Source organism: Pongo abelii, chromosome 19 (assembly GCF_028885655.2).
Source record: "Pongo abelii isolate AG06213 chromosome 19, NHGRI_mPonAbe1-v2.0_pri, whole genome shotgun sequence".
Classification (NCBI taxonomy): Eukaryota; Metazoa; Chordata; class Mammalia; order Primates; family Hominidae; genus Pongo; species Pongo abelii.
Genome location: NC_072004.2, coordinates 23,617,643 through 23,641,743, shown reverse-complemented (window position 1 = coordinate 23,641,743; position 24,101 = coordinate 23,617,643). Strand labels below are relative to the sequence as shown.

General features: G+C 59.5%; 2 protein-coding genes across 3 annotated transcripts in view; both read left to right on the top strand.

The window, feature by feature from the left end:
* The window catches only part of LOC129051253 (tensin-3-like), a 635,743-nt gene that overhangs the window by 598,729 nt on the left and 12,913 nt on the right, over positions 1-24,101 (top strand). The gene's annotated exons all lie outside the window — the stretch shown is intronic.
* Positions 1-24,101, top strand: part of LOC129051254 (uncharacterized) — a 112,375-nt gene that overhangs the window by 78,290 nt on the left and 9,984 nt on the right. The gene's annotated exons all lie outside the window — the stretch shown is intronic.

Below are 24,101 nucleotides of genomic sequence, written 5' to 3'. Positions count from 1 at the left end.
GACATCTCTACGGGGTCGACGGGAACGTCTCCGGATGCCAGGAGTCGCAAAGGGCCGACCAGGATGAGGAATCCCCAGGCGGAGTCCGGGGGAAGCAGCACGCCATCCCAGCCTCAGACCTGCCCGGACGCTTTTGGGGTGAGTCTCCCCAAAAGTCGTTCCGCCGTCATCTCAAGGATAGGTCGCCCTGCGTGCCTCTGGGCTGCTCTCTCACCCGAGGGTCCTTCTCGTCGAGAGCAGAACCCCGCAGCCTCGGGGGTTGCCTGGGGGGGTGTATTTCAATGCCTCTGCTGTATGCCTCTGTGTGTGTGTGTGTGTGTGTGTGTGTGTGTGCGCGCGTGTGTGTGTGTGTCTGTGTCGGTGTGTGTGTCTGTGTCTGTGTGAGTGTCTCCCATTCTCTCTTCTCTCTCTGTCTCTCAGTCTCTGTGTCTTTCTTTCCCTCTCTCTGTCGGTTAGTGTGTGTGTGCCCTTGTGCGTGTGTGTCTTTGGCCGAATGTGCCCTGTGCACCACAAAGCGATTTCTGGCATGTCGGCCTGTCTTTGCTGATGAGCCTCTTTCTGGGTCTCTGCCTGGGTCATGAGGCCGGTTTCAATCGTTTTCGCCGCCGCGGATCCGCTTTGGGTGTGTGAGGGCCTGGCCCACGTGAGGAGATGCATCGGTCCCGCAGCAATTGAAATCTCATCTCCATCATGAGCTGCCTCTTTTCTAAGATCAAGATGACCACACAGCTACCAAGGAAAAGAGCCCCACGGGAGCTCTTTGTCCTGCAGTAGGGGAGCAGAACCACATCAGAGAAGATGGTTGTATCTTTTCACGGCTCTTCTCTGAAAAATGAAGCCACACCACGATACCGTGTAGAAGAAGAAGCCGGGAATGGGAGATGGCAACAATCCCTGTCACTGGAACGCTGGCCTCTCTGGACAAGCCACCCTTTTGGAACCCCTCCCCTTATGCCCGTGGCGGTGGCAAGGCGCTGTATCCTGCCGGGGCCCTGGCCTCTGCTCTATCCTCCCTCTTGCTCTGCCTCACCTGTTTCTCAGGGGCCCGGATGCCTCTCGCTCTGGCCAAACATCTTCAGCAAAGATGACTTCCCAGTCCGTCAGGGACACACTTCCTGCAGATCCGTGTCATGACTGTATCTCTCTCCAAAGGTCTTTCTGCTTCATTGGGCAGGTCTCATGACCCTGGAGTTCTTGGCTTCCATACGTGTCTCAGACAGGGAAGCTTCCTTGTTCTCCATGTTTCCCCTCATGGGTGGGTGGATTGCCTAGAATGAGCGCTAGGCGACCGTGAATGGCCTTGTCTTCTAGGACAGGTGGTGTCGCATTTCCTCTGCACTTCCTGTCTCAGTCTTGAGGGACATCCTCTCCTCTGCTCCTGGGCGGACTGACTCCCTTGATCTTGTGGCCGAAACGAATGTCAGGGAACCAGAGGGACTGGGCTGGGGCTGGGGCTGGGGCTGGGGCTGGGTGCAGGGGAAGCTGCGTCAGGGCTACCAGGGAGGAGGAGGGTGGGGGGTGGGGCGAATTCTGCAGAAACTTCTTTGCTCCTCTGATAGGCGTTTGAAAACCTGGCTTGGGTCAGGCACAGGCCCCCCAGCCACCGAATCCCAGGTGTTCTTTGATTTCCCTTGGCATTGACCGAAAGGTCACCTGTTCTCCCCTTCCACTGGCACATAGCTGGACACCACCGTTTGTTTCGCCGTCTCCCGATATGCCTCCGGTAACACACATTCACACCATCTGCTGTGGGATACGCCAGCCGCCACCCGTGGTCACACGGTCTCCACCTCGGATTCGCCCCCTGTTCCTACCTGCACGTGTCCTGTAAAGCGCGGTCGGCTTTCTGGAGCCCCAGGGCTTTTAGAAGCGGGGCAGGCCACTGCTCTTTCGAAGGAGGAGGGAGGCAGAGGGCTGATGGATCAGTGAAGTTTCAGCTGACGCTGCGCCTTGAGACCTATGGGATCATTGTGTGCTGCTGCGAGGCCCTGCCTGCCTCACCAGATGTGGTGAGCCCATCCTATCTCACTGGGAGGGGGCCAAAATCGGATCTGAACGGGAGTCCCCAGAACACAGCAGGCGTCCTGAAGCTCCCCTTCCCTCGGTGGAAGTCGGCTCAGGGAGATCCTGAGGGAGGGGCTGCTGGGGGTTTGGCCCTGGGACAGGGAACCGGCGGTCCCCTCTCCCACCGCGTCCCAAGCTGGACCCCGTATCCTCACGCCGCCGCAGGATACGGCAGCAGGAGCCTCGCTGCAGCCGCGCAGCGGGGGCATTATTTAAAGGGGACGCAGCCCGACTGCCAGGAGCGGAGCGCGAGTCGGTCCAGCCAATGCGCATGCGCGAGGCGCGAGCGGCTTCTGCCGTCACAGTGCTTCCCACGGTTGTCTTAGAAACCGGTCCCTGAGGCTCGGCAAAGCAGGAGCCCTCCGTGGCAGTGCTTGGGTGGCGGGTCTCTGAGGCTTCCGCCTGACATCTCTACGGGGTCGACGGGAACGTCTCCGGATGCCAGGAGTCGCAAAGGGCCGACCAGGATGAGGAAACCCCAGGCGGAGTCCGGGGGAAGCAGCACGCCATCCCAGCCTCAGACCTGCCCGGACGCTTTTGGGGTGAGTCTCCCCAAAAGTCGTTCCGCCGTCATCTCGTGGATAGGTCGGGCTGCGTGCCTCTGGGCTGCTCTCTCACCCGAGGGTCCTTCTCGTCGAGAGCAGAACCCCGCAGCCTCGGGGGTTGCCTGGGTGGGTGTATTTCAATGCCTCTGCTGTATGCCTCTGTGTGTGTGTGTGTGTGTGTGCGTGCGCGCGTGTGTGTGTGTGTCTGTGTCGGTGTGTGTGTCTGTGTCTGTGTGAGTGTCTCCCATTCTCTCTTCTCTCTCTGTCTCTCAGTCTCTGTGTCTTTCTTTCCCTCTCTCTGTCGGTTAGTGTGTGTGTGCCCTTGTGCGTGTGTGTCTTTGGCCGAATGTGACCTGTGCACCACAAAACGATTTCTGGCATGTCGGCCTGTCCTTGCTGATGAGCGTCTTTCTGCGTCTCTGCCTGGGTCATGAGGCCTGTTTCAATCGTTTTCGCCGCCGCGGATCCGCTTTGATTGTGTGAGGGCCTGCCCCGCGTGAGGAGATGCATCGGTCCCGCAGCAATTGAAATCTCATCTCCATCATGAGCTGCCTCTTTTCTAAGATCAAGATGACCACACAGCTACCAAGGAAAAGAGCCCCACGGGAGCTCTTTGTCCTGCAGTAGGGGAGCAGAACCACATCAGAGAAGATGGTGGTATCTTTTCACGGCTCTTCTCTGAGAAATGAAGCCACACCACGATACCGTGTAGAAGAAGAAGCCGGGAATGGGAGATGGCAACAATCCCTGTCACTGGAACGCTGGCTTCTCTGGACAAGCCACCCTTTTGGAACCCCTCCCCTTATGCCCGTGGCGGTGGCACGGCGCTGTATCCTGCCGGGGCCCTGGCCTCTGCTCTATCCTCCCTCTTGCTCTGCCTCACCTGTTTCTCAGGGGCCCGGATGACTCTCGCTCTGGCCAAACGTCTTCAGCAAAGATGACTTCCCAGTCCGTCAGGGACACACTTCCTGCAGATCCGTGTCATGATTGTATCTCTCTCCAAAGGTCTTTCTGCTTCATTGGGCAGGTCTCATGACCCTGGAGTTCTTGGCTTCCATACGTGTCTCAGACAGGGAAGCTTCCTTGTTCTCCATGTTTCCCCTCATGGGTGGGTGGATTGCCTAGAATGAGCGCTAGGCGACCGTGACTGGCCTTGTCTTCTAGGACAGGTGGTGTCGCATTTCCTCTGCACTTCCTGTCTCAGTCTTGAGCGACATCCTCTCCTCTGCTCCTGGGCGGACTGACTCCCTTGATCTTGTGGCCGAAACGAATGTCAGGGAACCAGAGGGACTGGGCTGGGGCTGGGGCTGGGGCTGGGGCTGGGGCTGGGTGCAGGGGAAGTTGCGTCAGGGCTACCAGGGAGGAGGAGGGTTGGGGGTGGGGCGAATTCTGCAGAAACTTCTTTGCTCCTCTGATAGGCGTTTGAAAACCTGGCTTGGGTCAGGCACAGGCCCCCCAGCCACCGAATCCCAGGTGTTCTTTGATTTCCCTTGGCATTGACCGAAAGGTCACTTGTTCTCCCCTTCCACTGGCACATAGCTGGACACCACCGTTTGTTTCGCCGTCTCCCGATATGCCTCCGGTGACACACATTCACACCATCTGCTGTGGGATACGCCAGCCGCCACCCGTGGTCACACGGTCTCCACCTCGGATTCGCCCCTGTTCCTACCTGCACGTGTCCTGTAAAGCGCGGTCGGCTTTCTGGAGCCCCAGGGCTTTTAGAAGCGGGGCAGGCCGCTGCTCTTTCGAAGGAGGAGGGAGGCAGAGGGCTGATGGATCAGTGAAGTTTCAGCTGACGCTGCGCCTTGAGACCTATGGGATCATTGTGTGCTGCTGCGAGGCCCTGCCTGCCTCACCAGATGTGGTGAGCCCATCCTATCTCACTGGGAGGGGGCCAAAATCGGATCTGAACGGGAGTCCCCAGAACACAGCAGGCGTCCTGAAGCTCCCCTTCCCTCGGTGGAAGTCGGCTCAGGGAGATCCTGAGGGAGGGGCTGCTGGGGGTTTGGCCCTGGGACAGGGAACCGGCGGTCCCCTCTCCCACCGCGTCCCAAGCTGGACCCCGTATCCTCACGCCGCCGCAGGATACGGCAGCAGGAGCCTCGCTGCAGCCGCGCAGCGGGGGCATTATTTAAAGGGGACGCAGCCCGACTGCCAGGAGTGGAGCGCGAGTCGGTCCAGCCAATGCGCATGCGCGAGGCGCGAGCGGCTTCTGCCGTCACAGTGCTTCCCACGGTTGTCTTAGAAACCGGTCCCTGAGGCTCGGCAAAGCAGGAGCCCTCCGTGGCAGTGCTTGGGTGGCGGGTCTCTGAGGCTTCGGCCTGACATCTCTACGGGGTCGACGGGAACGTCTCCGGATGCCAGGAGTCGCAAAGGGCCGACCAGGATGAGGAAACCCCAGGCGGAGTCCGGGGGAAGCAGCACGCCATCCCAGCCTCAGACCTGCCCGGACGCTTTTGGGGTGAGTCTCCCCAAAAGTCGTTCCGCCGTCATCTCGAGGATAGGTCGGGCTGCGTGCCTCTGGGCTGCTCTCTCACCCGAGGGTCCTTCTCGTCGAGAGCAGAACCCCGCAGCCTCGGGGGTTGCCTGGGTGGGTGTATTTCAATGCCTCTGCTGTATGCCTCTGTGTGTGTGTGTGTGTGTGTGCGTGCGCGCGTGTGTGTGTGTGTCTGTGTCGGTGTGTGTGTCTGTGTCTGTGTGAGTGTCTCCCATTCTCTCTTCTCTCTCTGTCTCTCAGTCTCTGTGTCTTTCTTTCCCTCTCTCTGTCGGTTAGTGTGTGTGTGCCCTTGTGCGTGTGTGTCTTTGGCCGAATGTGCCCTGTGCACCACAAAGCGATTTCTGGCATGTCGGCCTGTCTTTGCTGATGAGCCTCTTTCTGCGTCTCTGCCTGGGTCATGAGGCCGGTTTCAATCGTTTTCGCCGCCGCGGATCCGCTTTGGGTGTGTGAGGGCCTGGCCCACGTGAGGAGATGCATCGGTCCCGCAGCAATTGAAATCTCATCTCCATCATGAGCTGCCTCTTTTCTAAGATCAAGATGACCACACAGCTACCAAGGAAAAGAGCCCCACGGGAGCTCTTTGTCCTGCAGTAGGGGAGCAGAACCACATCAGAGAAGATGGTGGTATCTTTTCACGGCTCTTCTCTGAGAAATGAAGCCACACCACGATACCGTGTAGAAGAAGAAGCCGGGAATGGGAGATGGCAACAATCCCTGTCACTGGAACGCTGGCCTCTCTGGACAAGCCACCCTTTTGGAACCCCTCCCCTTATGCCCGTGGCGGTGGCACGGCGCTGTATCCTGCCGGGGCCCTGGCCTCTGCTCTATCCTCCCTCTTGCTCTGCCTCACCTGTTTCTCAGGGGCCCGGATGCCTCTCGCTCTGGCCAAACGTCTTCAGCAAAGATGACTTCCCAGTCCATCAGGGACACACTTCCTGCAGATCCGTGTCATGATTGTATCTCTCTCCAAAGGTCTTTCTGCTTCATTGGGCAGGTCTCATGACCCTGGAGTTCTTGGCTTCCATACGTGTCTCAGACAGGGAAGCTTCCTTGTTCTCCATGTTTCCCCTCATGGGTGGGTGGATTGCCTAGAATGAGCGCTAGGCGACCGTGACTGGCCTTGTCTTCTAGGACAGGTGGTGTCGCATTTCCTCTGCACTTCCTGTCTCAGTCTTGAGGGACATCCTCTCCTCTGCTCCTGGGCGGACTGACTCCCTTGATCTTGTGGCCGAAACGAATGTCAGGGAACCAGAGGGACTGGGCTGGGGCTGGGGTTGGGGCTGGGGCTGGGGCTGGGTGCAGGGGAAGTTGCGTCAGGGCTACCAGGGAGGAGGAGGGTTGGGGGTGGGGCGAATTCTTCAGAAACTTCTTTGCTCCTCTGATAGGCGTTTGAAAACCTGGCTTGGGTCAGGCACAGGCCCCCCAGCCACCGAATCCCAGGTGTTCTTTGATTTCCCTTGGCATTGACCGAAAGGTCACTTGTTCTCCCCTTCCACTGGCACATAGCTGGACACCACCATTTGTTTCGCCGTCTCCCGATATGCCTCCGGTGACACACATTCACACCATCTGCTGTGGGATACGCCAGCCGCCACGCGTGGTCACACGGTCTCCACCTCGGATTCGCCCCTGTTCCTGCCTGCACGTGTCCTGTAAAGCGCGGTCGGCTTTCTGGAGCCCCAGGGCTTTTAGAAGCGGGGCAGGCCACTGCTCTTTCGAAGGAGGAGGGAGGCAGAGGGCTGATGGATCAGTGAAGTTTCAGCTGACGCTGCGCCTTGAGACCTATGGGATCATTGTGTGCTGCAGCGAGGCCCTGCCTGCCTCACCAGATGTGGTGAGCCCATCCTATCTCACTGGGAGGGGGCCAAAATCGGATCTGAACGGGAGTCCCCAGAACACAGCAGGCGTCCTGAAGCTCCCCTTCCCTCGGTGGAAGTCGACTCAGGGAGATCCTGAGGGAGGGGCTGCTGGGGGTTTGGCCCTGGGACAGGGAACCGGCGGTCCCCTCTCCCACCGCGTCCCAAGCTGGACCCCGTATCCTCACGCCGCCGCAGGATACGGCAGCAGGAGCCTCGCTGCAGCCGCGCAGCGGGGGCATTATTTAAAGGGGACGCAGCCCAACTGCCAGGAGCGGAGCGCGAGTCGGTCCAGCCAATGCGCATGCGCGAGGCGCGAGCGGCTTCTGCCGTCACAGTGCTTCCCACGGTTGTCTTAGAAACCGGTCCCTGAGGCTCGGCAAAGCAGGAGCCCTCCGTGGCAGTGCTTGGGTGGCGGGGCTCTGAGGCTCCGGCCTGACATCTCTACGGGGTCGACGGGAACGTCTCCGGATGCCAGGAGTCGCAAAGGGCCGACCAGGATGAGGAAACCCCAGGCGGAGTCCGGGGGAAGCAGCACGCCATCCCAGCCTCAGACCTGCCCGGACGCTTTTGGGGTGAGTCTCCCCAAAAGTCGTTCCGCCGTCATCTCGAGGATAGGTCGGCCTGCGTGCCCCTGGGCTGCTCTCTCACCCGAGGGTCCTTCTCGTCGAGAGCAGAACCCCGCAGCCTCGGGGGTTGCCTGGGGGGGTGTATTTCAATGCCTCTGCTGTATGCCTCTGTGTGTGTGTGTGTGTGTGTGCGTGCGCGCGTGTGTGTGTGTGTCTGTGTCGGTGTGTGTGTCTGTGTCTGTGTGAGTGTCTCCCATTCTCTCTTCTCTCTCTCTCTCTCAGTCTCTGTGTGTTTCTTTCCCTCTCTCTGTCGGTTAGTGTGTGTGTGCCCTTGTGCGTGTGTGTCTTTGGCCGAATGTGCCCTGTGCACCACAAAGCGATTTCTGGCATGTCGGCCTGTCTTTGCTGATGAGCCTCTTTCTGCGTCTCTGCCTGGGTCATGAGGCCGGTTTCAATCGTTTTCGCCGCCGCGGATCCGCTTTGGGTGTGTGAGGGCCTGGCCCACGTGAGGAGATGCATCGGTCCCGCAGCAATTGAAATCTCATCTCCATCATGAGCTGCCTCTTTTCTAAGATCAAGATGACCACACAGCTACCAAGGAAAAGAGCCCCACGGGAGCTCTTTGTCCTGCAGTAGGGGAGCAGAACCACATCAGAGAAGATGGTGGTATCTTTTCACGGCTCTTCTCTGAGAAATGAAGCCACACCACGATACCGTGTAGAAGAAGAAGCCGGGAATGGGAGATGGCAACAATCCCTGTCACTGGAACGCTGGCCTCTCTGGACAAGCCACCCTTTTGGAACCCCTCCCCTTATGCCCGTGGCGGTGGCACGGCGCTGTATCCTGCCGGGGCCCTGGCCTCTGCTCTATCCTCCCTCTTGCTCTGCCTCACCTGTTTCTCAGGGGCCCGGATGCCTCTCGCTCTGGCCAAACGTCTTCAGCAAAGATGACTTCCCAGTCCGTCAGGGACACACTTCCTGCAGATCCGTGTCATGATTGTATCTCTCTCCAAAGGTCTTTCTGCTTCATTGGGCAGGTCTCATGACCCTGGAGTTCTCGGCTTCCATACGTGTCTCAGACAGGGAAGCTTCCTTGTTCTCCATGTTTCCCCTCATGGGTGGGTGGATTGCCTAGAATGAGCGCTAGGCGACCGTGACTGGCCGTGTCTTCTAGGACAGGTGGTGTCGCATTTCCTCTGCACTTCCTGTCTCAGTCTTGAGGGACATCCTCTCCTCTGCTCCTGGGCGGACTGACTCCCTTGATCTTGTGGCCGAAACGAATGTCAGGGAACCAGAGGGACTGGGCTGGGGCTGGGGTTGGGGCTGGGGCTGGGGCTGGGTGCAGGGGAAGTTGCGTCAGGGCTACCAGGGAGGAGGAGGGTTGGGGGTGGGGCGAATTCTGCAGAAACTTCTTTGCTCCTCTGATAGGCGTTTGAAAACCTGGCTTGGGTCAGGCACAGGCCCCCCACCCACCGAATCCCAGGTGTTCTTTGATTTCCCTTGGCATTGACCGAAAGGTCACTTGTTCTCCCCTTCCACTGGCACATAGCTGGACACCACCGTTTGTTTCGCCGTCTCCCGATATGCCTCCGGTGACACACATTCACACCATCTGCTGTGGGATACGCCAGCCGCCACGCGTGGTCACACGGTCTCCACCTCGGATTCGCCCCTGTTCCTGCCTGCACGTGTCCTGTAAAGAGCGGTCGGCTTTCTGGAGCCCCAGGGCTTTTAGAAGCGGGGCAGGCCACTGCTCTTTCGAAGGAGGAGGGAGGCAGAGGGCTGATGGATCAGTGAAGTTTCAGCTGACGCTGCGCCTTGAGACCTATGGGATCATTGTGTGCTGCAGCGAGGCCCTGCCTGCCTCACCAGATGTGGTGAGCCCATCCTATCTCACTGGGAGGGGGCCAAAATCGGATCTGAACGGGAGTCCCCAGAACACAGCAGGCGTCCTGAAGCTCCCCTTCCCTCGGTGGAAGTCGGCTCAGGGAGATCCTGAGGGAGGGGCTGCTGGGGGTTTGGCCCTGGGACAGGGAACCGGCGGTCCCCTCTCCCACCGCGTCCCAAGCTGGACCCCGTATCCTCACGCCGCCGCAGGATACGGCAGCAGGAGCCTCGCTGCAGCCGCGCAGCGGGGGCATTATTTAAAGGGGACGCAGCCCGACTGCCAGGAGCGGAGCGCGAGTCGGTCCAGCCAATGCGCATGCGCGAGGCGCGAGCGGCTTCTGCCGTCACAGTGCTTCCCACGGTTGTCTTAGAAACCGGTCCCTGAGGCTCGGCAAAGCAGGAGCCCTCCGTGGCAGTGCTTGGGTGGCGGGGCTCTGAGGCTCCGGCCTGACATCTCTACGGGGTCGACGGGAACGTCTCCGGATGCCAGGAGTCGCAAAGGGCCGACCAGGATGAGGAAACCCCAGGCGGAGTCCGGGGGAAGCAGCACGCCATCCCAGCCTCAGACCTGCCCGGACGCTTTTGGGGTGAGTCTCCCCAAAAGTCGTTCCGCCGTCATCTCGAGGATAGGTCGGCCTGCGTGCCCCTGGGCTGCTCTCTCACCCGAGGGTCCTTCTCGTCGAGAGCAGAACCCCGCAGCCTCGGGGGTTGCCTGGGGGGGTGTATTTCAATGCCTCTGCTGTATGCCTCTGTGTGTGTGTGTGTGTGTGTGTGTGTGTGTGCGTGCGCGCGTGTGTGTGTGTGTCTGTGTCGGTGTGTGTGTCTGTGTCTGTGTGAGTGTCTCCCATTCTCTCTTCTCTCTCTGTCTCTCAGTCTCTGTGTGTTTCTTTCCCTCTCTCTGTCGGTTAGTGTGTGTGTGCCCTTGTGCGTGTGTGTCTTTGGCCGAATGTGCCCTGTGCACCACAAAGCGATTTCTGGCATGTCGGCCTGTCTTTGCTGATGAGCCTCTTTCTGCGTCTCTGCCTGGGTCATGAGGCCGGTTTCAATCGTTTTCGCCGCCGCGGATCCGCTTTGGGTGTGTGAGGGCCTGGCCCACGTGAGGAGATGCATCGGTCCCGCAGCAATTGAAATCTCATCTCCATCATGAGCTGCCTCTTTTCTAAGATCAAGATGACCACACAGCTACCAAGGAAAAGAGCCCCACGGGAGCTCTTTGTCCTGCAGTAGGGGAGCAGAACCACATCAGAGAAGATGGTGGTATCTTTTCACGGCTCTTCTCTGAGAAATGAAGCCACACCACGATACCGTGTAGAAGAAGAAGCCGGGAATGGGAGATGGCAACAATCCCTGTCACTGGAACGCTGGCCTCTCTGGACAAGCCACCCTTTTGGAACCCCTCCCCTTATGCCCGTGGCGGTGGCACGGCGCTGTATCCTGCCGGGGCCCTGGCCTCTGCTCTATCCTCCCTCTTGCTCTGCCTCACCTGTTTCTCAGGGGCCCGGATGCCTCTCGCTCTGGCCAAACGTCTTCAGCAAAGATGACTTCCCAGTCCGTCAGGGACACACTTCCTGCAGATCCGTGTCATGATTGTATCTCTCTCCAAAGGTCTTTCTGCTTCATTGGGCAGGTCTCATGACCCTGGAGTTCTCGGCTTCCATACGTGTCTCAGACAGGGAAGCTTCCTTGTTCTCCATGTTTCCCCTCATGGGTGGGTGGATTGCCTAGAATGAGCGCTAGGCGACCGTGACTGGCCGTGTCTTCTAGGACAGGTGGTGTCGCATTTCCTCTGCACTTCCTGTCTCAGTCTTGAGGGACATCCTCTCCTCTGCTCCTGGGCGGACTGACTCCCTTGATCTTGTGGCCGAAACGAATGTCAGGGAACCAGAGGGACTGGGCTGGGGCTGGGGTTGGGGCTGGGGCTGGGGCTGGGTGCAGGGGAAGTTGCGTCAGGGCTACCAGGGAGGAGGAGGGTTGGGGGTGGGGCGAATTCTGCAGAAACTTCTTTGCTCCTCTGATAGGCGTTTGAAAACCTGGCTTGGGTCAGGCACAGGCCCCCCACCCACCGAATCCCAGGTGTTCTTTGATTTCCCTTGGCATTGACCGAAAGGTCACTTGTTCTCCCCTTCCACTGGCACATAGCTGGACACCACCGTTTGTTTCGCCGTCTCCCGATATGCCTCCGGTGACACACATTCACACCATCTGCTGTGGGATACGCCAGCCGCCACGCGTGGTCACACGGTCTCCACCTCGGATTCGCCCCTGTTCCTGCCTGCACGTGTCCTGTAAAGAGCGGTCGGCTTTCTGGAGCCCCAGGGCTTTTAGAAGCGGGGCAGGCCACTGCTCTTTCGAAGGAGGAGGGAGGCAGAGGGCTGATGGATCAGTGAAGTTTCAGCTGACGCTGCGCCTTGAGACCTATGGGATCATTGTGTGCTGCAGCGAGGCCCTGCCTGCCTCACCAGATGTGGTGAGCCCATCCTATCTCACTGGGAGGGGGCCAAAATCGGATCTGAACGGGAGTCCCCAGAACACAGCAGGCGTCCTGAAGCTCCCCTTCCCTCGGTGGAAGTCGGCTCAGGGAGATCCTGAGGGAGGGGCTGCTGGGGGTTTGGCCCTGGGACAGGGAACCGGCGGTCCCCTCTCCCACCGCGTCCCAAGCTGGACCCCGTATCCTCACGCCGCCGCAGGATACGGCAGCAGGAGCCTCGCTGCAGCCGCGCAGCGGGGGCATTATTTAAAGGGGACGCAGCCCGACTGCCAGGAGCGGAGCGCGAGTCGGTCCAGCCAATGCGCATGCGCGAGGCGCGAGCGGCTTCTGCCGTCACAGTGCTTCCCACGGTTGTCTTAGAAACCGGTCCCTGAGGCTCGGCAAAGCAGGAGCCCTCCGTGGCAGTGCTTGGGTGGCGGGGCTCTGAGGCTCCGGCCTGACATCTCTACGGGGTCGACGGGAACGTCTCCGGATGCCAGGAGTCGCAAAGGGCCGACCAGGATGAGGAAACCCCAGGCGGAGTCCGGGGGAAGCAGCACGCCATCCCAGCCTCAGACCTGCCCGGACGCTTTTGGGGTGAGTCTCCCCAAAAGTCGTTCCGCCGTCATCTCGAGGATAGGTCGGCCTGCGTGACCCTGGGCTGCTCTCTCACCCGAGGGTCCTTCTCGTCGAGAGCAGAACCCCGCAGCCTCGGGGGTTGCCTGGGGGGGTGTATTTCAATGCCTCTGCTGTATGCCTCTGTGTGTGTGTGTGTGTGTGTGTGTGTGTGTGCGTGCGCGCGTGTGTGTGTGTGTCTGTGTCGGTGTGTGTGTCTGTGTCTGTGTGAGTGTCTCCCATTCTCTCTTCTCTCTCTGTCTCTCAGTCTCTGTGTGTTTCTTTCCCTCTCTCTGTCGGTTAGTGTGTGTGTGCCCTTGTGCGTGTGTGTCTTTGGCCGAATGTGCCCTGTGCACCACAAAGCGATTTCTGGCATGTCGGCCTGTCTTTGCTGATGAGCCTCTTTCTGCGTCTCTGCCTGGGTCATGAGGCCGGTTTCAATCGTTTTCGCCGCCGCGGATCCGCTTTGGGTGTGTGAGGGCCTGGCCCACGTGAGGAGATGCATCGGTCCCGCAGCAATTGAAATCTCATCTCCATCATGAGCTGCCTCTTTTCTAAGATCAAGATGACCACACAGCTACCAAGGAAAAGAGCCCCACGGGAGCTCTTTGTCCTGCAGTAGGGGAGCAGAACCACATCAGAGAAGATGGTGGTATCTTTTCACGGCTCTTCTCTGAGAAATGAAGCCACACCACGATACCGTGTAGAAGAAGAAGCCGGGAATGGGAGATGGCAACAATCCCTGTCACTGGAACGCTGGCCTCTCTGGACAAGCCACCCTTTTGGAACCCCTCCCCTTATGCCCGTGGCGGTGGCACGGCGCTGTATCCTGCCGGGGCCCTGGCCTCTGCTCTATCCTCCCTCTTGCTCTGCCTCACCTGTTTCTCAGGGGCCCGGATGCCTCTCGCTCTGGCCAAACGTCTTCAGCAAAGATGACTTCCCAGTCCGTCAGGGACACACTTCCTGCAGATCCGTGTCATGATTGTATCTCTCTCCAAAGGTCTTTCTGCTTCATTGGGCAGGTCTCATGACCCTGGAGTTCTTGGCTTCCATACGTGTCTCAGACAGGGAAGCTTCCTTGTTCTCCATGTTTCCCCTCATGGGTGGGTGGATTGCCTAGAATGAGCGCTAGGCGACCGTGACTGGCCTTGTCTTCTAGGACAGGTGGTGTCGCATTTCCTCTGCACTTCCTGTCTCAGTCTTGAGGGACATCCTCTCCTCTGCTCCTGGGCGGACTGACTCCCTTGATCTTGTGGCCGAAACGAATGTCAGGGAACCAGAGGGACTGGGCTGGGGCTGGGGTTGGGGCTGGGGCTGGGGCTGGGTGCAGGGGAAGTTGCGTCAGGGCTACCAGGGAGGAGGAGGGTTGGGGGTGGGGCGAATTCTGCAGAAACTTCTTTGCTCCTCTGATAGGCGTTTGAAAACCTGGCTTGGGTCAGGCACAGGCCCCCCACCCACCGAATCCCAGGTGTTCTTTGATTTCCCTTGGCATTGACCGAAAGGTCACTTGTTCTCCCCTTCCACTGGCACATAGCTGGACACCACCGTTTGTTTCGCCGTCTCCCGATATGCCTCCGGTGACACACATTCACACCATCTGCTGTGGGATACGCCAGCCGCCACGCGTGGTCACACGGTCTCCACCTCGGATTCGCCCCTGTTCCTGCCTGCACGTGTCCTGTAAAGAGCGGTCGGCTTTCTGGAGCCCCAGGGCTTTTAGAAGCGGGGCAGGCCACTGCTCTTTCGAAGGAGGAGGGAGGCAGAGGGCTGATGGATCAGTGAAGTTTCAGCTGACGCTGCGCCTTGAGACCTATGGGATCATTGTGTGCTGCAGCGAGGCCCTGCCTGCCTCACCAGATGTGGTGAGCCCATCCTATCTCACTGGGAGGGGGCCAAAATCGGATCTGAACGGGAGTCCCCAGAACACAGCAGGCGTCCTGAAGCTCCCCTTCCCTCGGTGGAAGTCGGCTCAGGGAGATCCTGAGGGAGGGGCTGCTGGGGGTTTGGCCCTGGGACAGGGAACCGGCGGTCCCCTCTCCCACCGCGTCCCAAGCTGGACCCCGTATCCTCACGCCGCCGCAGGATACGGCAGCAGGAGCCTCGCTGCAGCCGCGCAGCGGGGGCATTATTTAAAGGGGACGCAGCCCGACTGCCAGGAGCGGAGCGCGAGTCGGTCCAGCCAATGCGCATGCGCGAGGCGCGAGCGGCTTCTGCCGTCACAGTGCTTCCCACGGTTGTCTTAGAAACCGGTCCCTGAGGCTCGGCAAAGCAGGAGCCCTCCGTGGCAGTGCTTGGGTGGCGGGGCTCTGAGGCTCCGGCCTGACATCTCTACGGGGTCGACGGGAACGTCTCCGGATGCCAGGAGTCGCAAAGGGCCGACCAGGATGAGGAAACCCCAGGCGGAGTCCGGGGGAAGCAGCACGCCATCCCAGCCTCAGACCTGCCCGGACGCTTTTGGGGTGAGTCTCCCCAAAAGTCGTTCCGCCGTCATCTCGAGGATAGGTCGGCCTGCGTGCCCCTGGGCTGCTCTCTCACCCGAGGGTCCTTCTCGTCGAGAGCAGAACCCCGCAGCCTCGGGGGTTGCCTGGGGGGGTGTATTTCAATGCCTCTGCTGTATGCCTCTGTGTGTGTGTGTGTGTGTGTGTGTGTGTGCGTGCGCGCGTGTGTGTGTGTGTCTGTGTCGGTGTGTGTGTCTGTGTCTGTGTGAGTGTCTCCCATTCTCTCTTCTCTCTCTGTCTCTCAGTCTCTGTGTGTTTCTTTCCCTCTCTCTGTCGGTTAGTGTGTGTGTGCCCTTGTGCGTGTGTGTCTTTGGCCGAATGTGCCCTGTGCACCACAAAGCGATTTCTGGCATGTCGGCCTGTCTTTGCTGATGAGCCTCTTTCTGCGTCTCTGCCTGGGTCATGAGGCCGGTTTCAATCGTTTTCGCCGCCGCGGATCCGCTTTGGGTGTGTGAGGGCCTGGCCCACGTGAGGAGATGCATCGGTCCCGCAGCAATTGAAATCTCATCTCCATCATGAGCTGCCTCTTTTCTAAGATCAAGATGACCACACAGCTACCAAGGAAAAGAGCCCCACGGGAGCTCTTTGTCCTGCAGTAGGGGAGCAGAACCACATCAGAGAAGATGGTGGTATCTTTTCACGGCTCTTCTCTGAGAAATGAAGCCACACCACGATACCGTGTAGAAGAAGAAGCCGGGAATGGGAGATGGCAACAATCCCTGTCACTGGAACGCTGGCCTCTCTGGACAAGCCACCCTTTTGGAACCCCTCCCCTTATGCCCGTGGCGGTGGCACGGCGCTGTATCCTGCCGGGGCCCTGGCCTCTGCTCTATCCTCCCTCTTGCTCTGCCTCACCTGTTTCTCAGGGGCCCGGATGCCTCTCGCTCTGGCCAAACGTCTTCAGCAAAGATGACTTCCCAGTCCGTCAGGGACACACTTCCTGCAGATCCGTGTCATGATTGTATCTCTCTCCAAAGGTCTTTCTGCTTCATTGGGCAGGTCTCATGACCCTGGAGTTCTCGGCTTCCATACGTGTCTCAGACAGGGAAGCTTCCTTGTTCTCCATGTTTCCCCTCATGGGTGGGTGGATTGCCTAGAATGAGCGCTAGGCGACCGTGACTGGCCGTGTCTTCTAGGACAGGTGGTGTCGCATTTCCTCTGCACTTCCTGTCTCAGTCTTGAGGGACATCCTCTCCTCTGCTCCTGGGCGGACTGACTCCCTTGATCTTGTGGCCGAAACGAATGTCAGGGAACCAGAGGGACTGGGCTGGGGCTGGGGTTGGGGCTGGGGCTGGGGCTGGGTGCAGGGGAAGTTGCGTCAGGGCTACCAGGGAGGAGGAGGGTTGGGGGTGGGGCGAATTCTGCAGAAACTTCTTTGCTCCTCTGATAGGCGTTTGAAAACCTGGCTTGGGTCAGGCACAGGCCCCCCACCCACCGAATCCCAGGTGTTCTTTGATTTCCCTTGGCATTGACCGAAAGGTCACTTGTTCTCCCCTTCCACTGGCACATAGCTGGACACCACCGTTTGTTTCGCCGTCTCCCGATATGCCTCCGGTGACACACATTCACACCATCTGCTGTGGGATACGCCAGCCGCCACGCGTGGTCACACGGTCTCCACCTCGGATTCGCCCCTGTTCCTGCCTGCACGTGTCCTGTAAAGAGCGGTCGGCTTTCTGGAGCCCCAGGGCTTTTAGAAGCGGGGCAGGCCACTGCTCTTTCGAAGGAGGAGGGAGGCAGAGGGCTGATGGATCAGTGAAGTTTCAGCTGACGCTGCGCCTTGAGACCTATGGGATCATTGTGTGCTGCAGCGAGGCCCTGCCTGCCTCACCAGATGTGGTGAGCCCATCCTATCTCACTGGGAGGGGGCCAAAATCGGATCTGAACGGGAGTCCCCAGAACACAGCAGGCGTCCTGAAGCTCCCCTTCCCTCGGTGGAAGTCGGCTCAGGGAGATCCTGAGGGAGGGGCTGCTGGGGGTTTGGCCCTGGGACAGGGAACCGGCGGTCCCCTCTCCCACCGCGTCCCAAGCTGGACCCCGTATCCTCACGCCGCCGCAGGATACGGCAGCAGGAGCCTCGCTGCAGCCGCGCAGCGGGGGCATTATTTAAAGGGGACGCAGCCCGACTGCCAGGAGCGGAGCGCGAGTCGGTCCAGCCAATGCGCATGCGCGAGGCGCGAGCGGCTTCTGCCGTCACAGTGCTTCCCACGGTTGTCTTAGAAACCGGTCCCTGAGGCTCGGCAAAGCAGGAGCCCTGCGTGGCAGTGCTTGGGTGGCGGGGCTCTGAGGCTCCGGCCTGACATCTCTACGGGGTCGACGGGAACGTCTCCGGATGCCAGGAGTCGCAAAGGGCCGACCAGGATGAGGAAACCCCAGGCGGAGTCCGGGGGAAGCAGCACGCCATCCCAGCCTCAGACCTGCCCGGACGCTTTTGGGGTGAGTCTCCCCAAAAGTCGTTCCGCCGTCATCTCGAGGATAGGTCGGCCTGCGTGCCCCTGGGCTGCTCTCTCACCCGAGGGTCCTTCTCGTCGAGAGCAGAACCCCGCAGCCTCGGGGGTTGCCTGGGGGGGTGTATTTCAATGCCTCTGCTGTATGCCTCTGTGTGTGTGTGTGTGTGTGTGTGTGTGTGCGTGCGCGCGTGTGTGTGTGTGTCTGTGTCGGTGTGTGTGTCTGTGTCTGTGTGAGTGTCTCCCATTCTCTCTTCTCTCTCTGTCTCTCAGTCTCTGTGTGTTTCTTTCCCTCTCTCTGTCGGTTAGTGTGTGTGTGCCCTTGTGCGTGTGTGTCTTTGGCCGAATGTGCCCTGTGCACCACAAAGCGATTTCTGGCATGTCGGCCTGTCTTTGCTGATGAGCCTCTTTCTGCGTCTCTGCCTGGGTCATGAGGCCGGTTTCAATCGTTTTCGCCGCCGCGGATCCGCTTTGGGTGTGTGAGGGCCTGGCCCACGTGAGGAGATGCATCGGTCCCGCAGCAATTGAAATCTCATCTCCATCATGAGCTGCCTCTTTTCTAAGATCAAGATGACCACACAGCTACCAAGGAAAAGAGCCCCACGGGAGCTCTTTGTCCTGCAGTAGGGGAGCAGAACCACATCAGAGAAGATGGTGGTATCTTTTCACGGCTCTTCTCTGAGAAATGAAGCCACACCACGATACCGTGTAGAAGAAGAAGCCGGGAATGGGAGATGGCAACAATCCCTGTCACTGGAACGCTGGCCTCTCTGGACAAGCCACCCTTTTGGAACCCCTCCCCTTATGCCCGTGGCGGTGGCACGGCGCTGTATCCTGCCGGGGCCCTGGCCTCTGCTCTATCCTCCCTCTTGCTCTGCCTCACCTGTTTCTCAGGGGCCCGGATGCCTCTCGCTCTGGCCAAACGTCTTCAGCAAAGATGACTTCCCAGTCCGTCAGGGACACACTTCCTGCAGATCCGTGTCATGATTGTATCTCTCTCCAAAGGTCTTTCTGCTTCATTGGGCAGGTCTCATGACCCTGGAGTTCTTGGCTTCCATACGTGTCTCAGACAGGGAAGCTTCCTTGTTCTCCATGTTTCCCCTCATGGGTGGGTGGATTGCCTAGAATGAGCGCTAGGCGACCGTGACTGGCCTTGTCTTCTAGGACAGGTGGTGTCGCATTTCCTCTGCACTTCCTGTCTCAGTCTTGAGGGACATCCTCTCCTCTGCTCCTGGGCGGACTGACTCCCTTGATCTTGTGGCCGAAACGAATGTCAGGGAACCAGAGGGACTGGGCTGGGGCTGGGGTTGGGGCTGGGGCTGGGGCTGGGTGCAGGGGAAGTTGCGTCAGGGCTACCAGGGAGGAGGAGGGTTGGGGGTGGGGCGAATTCTGCAGAAACTTCTTTGCTCCTCTGATAGGCGTTTGAAAACCTGGCTTGGGTCAGGCACAGGCCCCCCACCCACCGAATCCCAGGTGTTCTTTGATTTCCCTTGGCATTGACCGAAAGGTCACTTGTTCTCCCCTTCCACTGGCACATAGCTGGACACCACCGTTTGTTTCGCCGTCTCCCGATATGCCTCCGGTGACACACATTCACACCATCTGCTGTGGGATACGCCAGCCGCCACGCGTGGTCACACGGTCTCCACCTCGGATTCGCCCCTGTTCCTGCCTGCACGTGTCCTGTAAAGAGCGGTCGGCTTTCTGGAGCCCCAGGGCTTTTAGAAGCGGGGCAGGCCACTGCTCTTTCGAAGGAGGAGGGAGGCAGAGGGCTGATGGATCAGTGAAGTTTCAGCTGACGCTGCGTCTTGAGACCTATGGGATCATTGTGTGCTGCAGCGAGGCCCTGCCTGCCTCACCAGATGTGGTGAGCCCATCCTATCTCACTGGGAGGGGGCCAAAATCGGATCTGAACGGGAGTCCCCAGAACACAGCAGGCGTCCTGAAGCTCCCCTTCCCTCGGTGGAAGTCGGCTCAGGGAGATCCTGAGGGAGGGGCTGCTGGGGGTTTGGCCCTGGGACAGGGAACCGGCGGTCCCCTCTCCCACCGCGTCCCAAGCTGGACCCCGTATCCTCACGCCGCCGCAGGATACGGCAGCAGGAGCCTCGCTGCAGCCGCGCAGCGGGGGCATTATTTAAAGGGGACGCAGCCCGACTGCCAGGAGCGGAGCGCGAGTCGGTCCAGCCAATGCGCATGCGCGAGGCGCGAGCGGCTTCTGCCGTCACAGTGCTTCCCACGGTTGTCTTAGAAACCGGTCCCTGAGGCTCGGCAAAGCAGGAGCCCTCCGTGGCAGTGCTTGGGTGGCGGGGCTCTGAGGCTCCGGCCTGACATCTCTACGGGGTCGACGGGAACGTCTCCGGATGCCAGGAGTCGCAAAGGGCCGACCAGGATGAGGAAACCCCAGGCGGAGTCCGGGGGAAGCAGCACGCCATCCCAGCCTCAGACCTGCCCGGACGCTTTTGGGGTGAGTCTCCCCAAAAGTCGTTCCGCCGTCATCTCGAGGATAGGTCGGCCTGCGTGCCCCTGGGCTGCTCTCTCACCCGAGGGTCCTTCTCGTCGAGAGCAGAACCCCGCAGCCTCGGGGGTTGCCTGGGGGGGTGTATTTCAATGCCTCTGCTGTATGCCTCTGTGTGTGTGTGTGTGTGTGTGTGTGTGCGTGCGCGCGTGTGTGTGTGTGTCTGTGTCGGTGTGTGTGTCTGTGTCTGTGTGAGTGTCTCCCATTCTCTCTTCTCTCTCTGTCTCTCAGTCTCTGTGTGTTTCTTTCCCTCTCTCTGTCGGTTAGTGTGTGTGTGCCCTTGTGCGTGTGTGTCTTTGGCCGAATGTGCCCTGTGCACCACAAAGCGATTTCTGGCATGTCGGCCTGTCTTTGCTGATGAGCCTCTTTCTGCGTCTCTGCCTGGGTCATGAGGCCGGTTTCAATCGTTTTCGCCGCCGCGGATCCGCTTTGGGTGTGTGAGGGCCTGGCCCACGTGAGGAGATGCATCGGTCCCGCAGCAATTGAAATCTCATCTCCATCATGAGCTGCCTCTTTTCTAAGATCAAGATGACCACACAGCTACCAAGGAAAAGAGCCCCACGGGAGCTCTTTGTCCTGCAGTAGGGGAGCAGAACCACATCAGAGAAGATGGTGGTATCTTTTCACGGCTCTTCTCTGAGAAATGAAGCCACACCACGATACCGTGTAGAAGAAGAAGCCGGGAATGGGAGATGGCAACAATCCCTGTCACTGGAACGCTGGCCTCTCTGGACAAGCCACCCTTTTGGAACCCCTCCCCTTATGCCCGTGGCGGTGGCACGGCGCTGTATCCTGCCGGGGCCCTGGCCTCTGCTCTATCCTCCCTCTTGCTCTGCCTCACCTGTTTCTCAGGGGCCCGGATGCCTCTCGCTCTGGCCAAACGTCTTCAGCAAAGATGACTTCCCAGTCCGTCAGGGACACACTTCCTGCAGATCCGTGTCATGATTGTATCTCTCTCCAAAGGTCTTTCTGCTTCATTGGGCAGGTCTCATGACCCTGGAGTTCTCGGCTTCCATACGTGTCTCAGACAGGGAAGCTTCCTTGTTCTCCATGTTTCCCCTCATGGGTGGGTGGATTGCCTAGAATGAGCGCTAGGCGACCGTGACTGGCCGTGTCTTCTAGGACAGGTGGTGTCGCATTTCCTCTGCACTTCCTGTCTCAGTCTTGAGGGACATCCTCTCCTCTGCTCCTGGGCGGACTGACTCCCTTGATCTTGTGGCCGAAACGAATGTCAGGGAACCAGAGGGACTGGGCTGGGGCTGGGGTTGGGGCTGGGGCTGGGGCTGGGTGCAGGGGAAGTTGCGTCAGGGCTACCAGGGAGGAGGAGGGTTGGGGGTGGGGCGAATTCTGCAGAAACTTCTTTGCTCCTCTGATAGGCGTTTGAAAACCTGGCTTGGGTCAGGCACAGGCCCCCCACCCACCGAATCCCAGGTGTTCTTTGATTTCCCTTGGCATTGACCGAAAGGTCACTTGTTCTCCCCTTCCACTGGCACATAGCTGGACACCACCGTTTGTTTCGCCGTCTCCCGATATGCCTCCGGTGACACACATTCACACCATCTGCTGTGGGATACGCCAGCCGCCACGCGTGGTCACACGGTCTCCACCTCGGATTCGCCCCTGTTCCTGCCTGCACGTGTCCTGTAAAGCGCGGTCGGCTTTCTGGAGCCCCAGGGCTTTTAGAAGCGGGGCAGGCCACTGCTCTTTCGAAGGAGGAGGGAGGCAGAGGGCTGATGGATCAGTGAAGTTTCAGCTGACGCTGCGCCTTGAGACCTATGGGATCATTGTGTGCTGCAGCGAGGCCCTGCCTGCCTCACCAGATGTGGTGAGACCATCCTATCTCACTGGGAGGGGGCCAAAATCGGATCTGAACGGGAGTCCCCAGAACACAGCAGGCGTCCTGAAGCTCCCCTTCCCTCGGTGGAAGTCGGCTGAGGGAGATCCTGAGAGAGGGGCTGCTGGGGGTTTGGCCCTGGGACAGGGAACCGGCGGTCCCCTCTCCCACCGCGTCCCAAGCTGGACCCCGTATCCTCACGCCGCCGCAGGATACGGCAGCAGGAGCCTCGCTGCAGCCGCGCAGCGGGGGCATTATTTAAAGGGGACGCAGCCCGACTGCCAGGAGCGGAGCGCGAGTCGGTCCAGCCAATGCGCATGCGCGAGGCGCGAGCGGCTTCTGCCGTCACAGTGCTTCCCACGGTTGTCTTAGAAACCGGTCCCTGAGGCTCGGCAAAGCAGGAGCCCTCCGTGGCAGTGCTTGGGTGGCGGGGCTCTGAGGCTCCGGCCTGACATCTCTACGGGGTCGACGGGAACGTCTCCGGATGCCAGGAGTCGCAAAGGGCCGACCAGGATGAGGAAACCCCAGGCGGAGTCCGGGGGAAGCAGCACGCCATCCCAGCCTCAGACCTGCCCGGACGCTTTTGGGGTGAGTCTCCCCAAAAGTCGTTCCGCCGTCATCTCGAGGATAGGTCGGCCTGCGTGCCCCTGGGCTGCTCTCTCACCCGAGGGTCCTTCTCGTCGAGAGCAGAACCCCGCAGCCTCGGGGGTTGCCTGGGGGGGTGTATTTCAATGCCTCTGCTGTATGCCTCTGTGTGTGTGTGTGTGTGTGTGTGTGTGTGTGTGTGTGTGTGTGCGTGCGCGCGTGTGTGTGTGTGTCTGTGTCGGTGTGTGTGTCTGTGTCTGTGTGAGTGTCTCCCATTCTCTCTTCTCTCTCTGTCTCTCAGTCTCTGTGTGTTTCTTTCCCTCTCTCTGTCGGTTAGTGTGTGTGTGCCCTTGTGCGTGTGTGTCTTTGGCCGAATGTGCCCTGTGCACCACAAAGCGATTTCTGGCATGTCGGCCTGTCTTTGCTGATGAGCCTCTTTCTGCGTCTCTGCCTGGGTCATGAGGCCGGTTTCAATCGTTTTCGCCGCCGCGGATCCGCTTTGGGTGTGTGAGGGCCTGGCCCACGTGAGGAGATGCATCGGTCCCGCAGCAATTGAAATCTCATCTCCATCATGAGCTGCCTCTTTTCTAAGATCAAGATGACCACACAGCTACCAAGGAAAAGAGCCCCACGGGAGCTCTTTGTCCTGCAGTAGGGGAGCAGAACCACATCAGAGAAGATGGTGGTATCTTTTCACGGCTCTTCTCTGAGAAATGAAGCCACACCACGATACCGTGTAGAAGAAGAAGCCGGGAATGGGAGATGACAACAATCCCTGTCACTGGAACGCTGGCCTCTCTGGACAAGCCACCCTTTTGGAACTCCTCCCCTTATGCCCGTGTCGGTGGCACGGCGCTGTATCCTGCCGGGGCCCTGGCCTCTGCTCTATCCTCCCTCTTGCTCTGCCTCACCTGTTTCTCAGGGGCCCGGATGCCTCTCGCTCTGGCCAAACGTCTTCAGCAAAGATGACTTCCCAGTCCGTCAGGGACACACTTCCTGTAGATCCGTGTCATGACTGTATCTCTCTCCAAAGGTCTTTCTGCTTCATTGGGCAAGTCTCATGACCCTGGAGTTCTTGGCTTCCATACGTGTCTCAGACAGGGAAGCTTCCTTGTTCTCCATGTTTCCCCTCATGGGTGGGTGGATTGCCTAGAATGAGCGCTAGGCGACCGTGACTGGCCTTGTCTTCTAGGACAGGTGGTGTCGCATTTCCTCTGCACTTCCTGTCTCAGTCTTGAGGGACATCCTCTCCTCTGCTCCTGGGCGGACTGACTCCCTTGATCTTGTGGCCGAAACGAATGTCAGGGAACCAGAGGGACTGGGCTGCGGCTGGGGCTGGGGCTGGGGCTGGGGCTGGGGCTGGGTGCAGGGGAAGTTGCGTCAGGGCTACCAGGGAGGAGGAGTGTTGGGGGTGGGGCGAATTCTGCAGAAACTTCTTTGCTCCTCTGATAGGCGTTTGAAAACCTGGCTTGGGTCAGGCACAGGCCCCCCACCCACCGAATCCCAGGTGTTCTTTGATTTCCCTTGGCATTGACCGAAAGGTCACTTGTTCTCCCCTTCCACTGGCACATAGCTGGACACCACCGTTTGTTTCGCCGTCTCCCGATATGCCTCCGGTGACACACATTCACACCATCTGCTGTGGGATACGCCAGCCGCCACGCGTGGTCACACGGTCTCCACCTCGGATTCGCCCCTGTTCCTGCCTGCACGTGTCCTG